Source organism: Arachis duranensis, chromosome 4 (assembly GCF_000817695.3).
Source record: "Arachis duranensis cultivar V14167 chromosome 4, aradu.V14167.gnm2.J7QH, whole genome shotgun sequence".
Classification (NCBI taxonomy): Eukaryota; Viridiplantae; Streptophyta; class Magnoliopsida; order Fabales; family Fabaceae; genus Arachis; species Arachis duranensis.
In genome coordinates, this window is record NC_029775.3 from 4,429,738 (window position 1) to 4,433,176 (window position 3,439).

Genomic DNA, 3,439 nt, shown 5'->3' on the forward strand with positions numbered 1-3,439 from the left:
ATGATGGAGATTGTAAAAATGGAATGATGAGAGAGATTTGTGAGGTGGGGGGGCTTTGATATTTATACTTGTGTGATGCAAGCCAAAGAGAAGTTTGGTGATAGCTAGGCAAATTGACTTTTTCATTTTTTCATTTTTTTATTTTTTTAAAAAAAATTCCTCATGGATATGATGATTTGGCAACTAGGATAGGATCGATCTCCTTTTTTTAATTTTATTATCAGATATTTAACAACTAATAAAGAAGTGTATGTGAGGATTTTCTTAATAAAATTGTTTATTTTATGATTTATAGCTATTAATTAATTATTATTATTATTATTATTAATGGTATAAAATTATTCAATTTTTTTGCGGCCAAATTTTAATAAAAATACTGCTGATCCTCTAAATATTTTCTTTTTTAATTTTAAACGTTTATCTCTAATTAAATTGAATGGAATATTCAAAAATATTTAATAATAAAAAAATAATAATAAATAGTCAAAATTTATTTTATTTAATATTTATTAATTCTAATAATAATTAATAAATATTAAATAAAATAAATTTAAATTGTATTTTTGTCTTTTTGATATTATCATAAAATATTTTGCTTTTACATGTGTGCATACATAATTTTGCATGGCAGCTGAAGAGGTGGGCTTTGTTGACCAAATTAAAATTATAATGTTGTCACGATCTTAGTCATTTGTAGCGTGTAGGACCCAATTGATGAACTAAGTCACTTGATTTGGTCTCACATCACATAGATCTGTGTGTGAAATGGGGGTGGAAGAAGCATCTTCCGTAGTGAGTGTGAACACATATATGCCAATGGAATCTTCCTTCAATCCATTTATTTACCTTCACGTCTGGTTTTAGTTACTATCTACTACGTGCGACTGGTTATAATCATTTTCTTACTATTATTATTACAAACTAACAAAGAGGACGTAACTTCTTATTATTGTTAGGTAGGTCTGCCACCGTGTCACATTTACACGCATTAACGGGTTTAATCATGTGCTGACAAATTCAATAATATTGTTGTTAAATAACCAAATTATATTAATTAATTTAGTTACAAGACTACATCAAATATATTAATTAGAAAAATATATGGAACCAAGATGTTATAGTAAAAAATTAAACAAAATCATATTAATTTATATTAATAATTAATTAATTTTAAATTTTTAAATTTAAAATTTAAAAAATTTAAAATTAATTAACTAAACTTAATTAAAACTTATAAAAATCTTTTTCTTCTCTCTCACATTAACCTATCCACCTCCAATAATCACACACACATATCCCTCTCTCTCACCGTCAAGTCCTCTCCGTCTCTCCACCGCGACCCACTCCTCTATAGTGGAACATGTGCTGCAAGATACTAATTATCATCTCGTTCAAACTTCTACCACAAAACATGTAAAATTTGCTGCCAGCACTGCAACTGTGTGCCGTCGGACACTGCTGACAACCAAGAAGGGTGTCCTTACTATGCTAGTTTGACCACCTACGGTGGCAAGCGCAAGTGCCCTTAATTCCAACCAATTACTTAACTAAATCTATGCATGTGTATATTGCTCCATCACCACACTCTCAATAAACTCATGGAAGAATAATAATTGTTTACTCGTTTTTTTTTTGTTCAATCCTTGTTGAATCAATAATCATTATTGTGCGAATTTGGTGGTTTCTTTTTCTTTTTATTTTGTTTATATATGTATCTTAATTTGCTGTATGGTTGTATTAATTAATTATGTTATTAATAAAAGAGTTTACTATTTCATATCGATGTTGTTTTTTGTGTTTTGGGATATTAGGTGTTGTTTTGATGATTAAAGAGATTGTAAACTACACATTTGATCTTAACCAAAAAGAGTTCTTAAACAATTACAGAAATATAAAAAAAATATCATAATACTTAACAAAAAAATATCCAGTTATATTTTAGCAAAAATAATTAAATATCTATAAAATTTTAAAAAAATTATGAAATTCTTAAACAAATAGAGACATTCACATTTGTAATACAAAAAAATTCGAAAAATATATAAAAGAACATTTATTTAGTATGAAAAAGAAACATTCTGATACTTAGCAGAAGAAACATTCATATATATTAACTCATAAAAGTTTTAAATTCACCCAAAAATATTTGACTGATTTTCGTTAATATCTTTTTGGTTCCTAGTTGATATTAATTAGGTTTGTATTGTGAAAGGTAATTAGATAAAGTATATGAGGTATATATATATATATATATAGATGGAACATGTCCAATATGTAGTTTAGAAGAAAGCTATGGTTTTAATAATGATGAATCCGTCACAAATGATTAATTAGCTAAAAATGTTAGATGGTAGGGTGGATTAATCAATTAGTGATCCAATAAATTGGAAAATATCAATAGTATAACATATATACTGGCTATTAGTAACCACCTAGCTGCATTATTTAGGGGCAGCTAGAAAGAGAAATAAAAATACGGTGATATTAAATATACAAGTGGTTTTAGTAGCTAAATTCAATTAAATTAGTACAAATTTAATAAAAAAATGTGTTCGTCCATATTTTTTTGTCTTTGTACTTTTTTATCATAAAAATTTTATTATAAAACACATAAATTTATTACACATCACATAAATTTTTATATGTAACACAAAAAATTTTGTACATAATATATAAATTTATAGATATAGCATATAATTTTTGTATATAATACAAAAATTTATTAATATAGTACAAAAAATTTTTATGTTATGTACTAATTTTTTTATATAACAAACTAAAATTTATATATTGTGTATCAAAATTTTTGTACTTAATATCTTTACTGAACATATATAAAAAAAAGAAGATAATAATAATAAAAGAATAAAAAAATAAAGAAGGAGAATAAATTAAACAAAAAAGTGATGATAATGAAAAAAATAAAGAGAAAAAAAGAGAAAAAGAAGTTAAACAACAAATAATAGCATTTAAAGATTTGGTTAAAAATTTAGTTTATTAAAAAAACCTAATTTTATTAATAAAAATAATATTTTTTAAAGATAATTGAATACTAATATACACTTAACAAAAGAAATTATCGAGTTACTACAACTTACATGACGTTTAAAAGAACAATAATGTTAGGGAACCAAGGGGTACCAACTAAAAATCAGTCAAATACTTTTGGGTGAATTCAAAACCTCTACGTGGATAGTATTTATGCTAGGCATTAGGATATTTTTTCTACTAAGTATCAGAATGTTTATTTTTGTCAAAGTATAACTGGATATTTCTTTTGTTAAGCATTAGGAAGTTTTTTTTTTCATATTAAATGAATGTTTTTTTCTATATTTGTATAATTGTTCATGATCTCAAATCTTCATTTACTTGAAACTATGGTAGATTATTTCAACTACTTGAAATCTTCACTCACTACGGAGGCGTCAACGCCTTTATT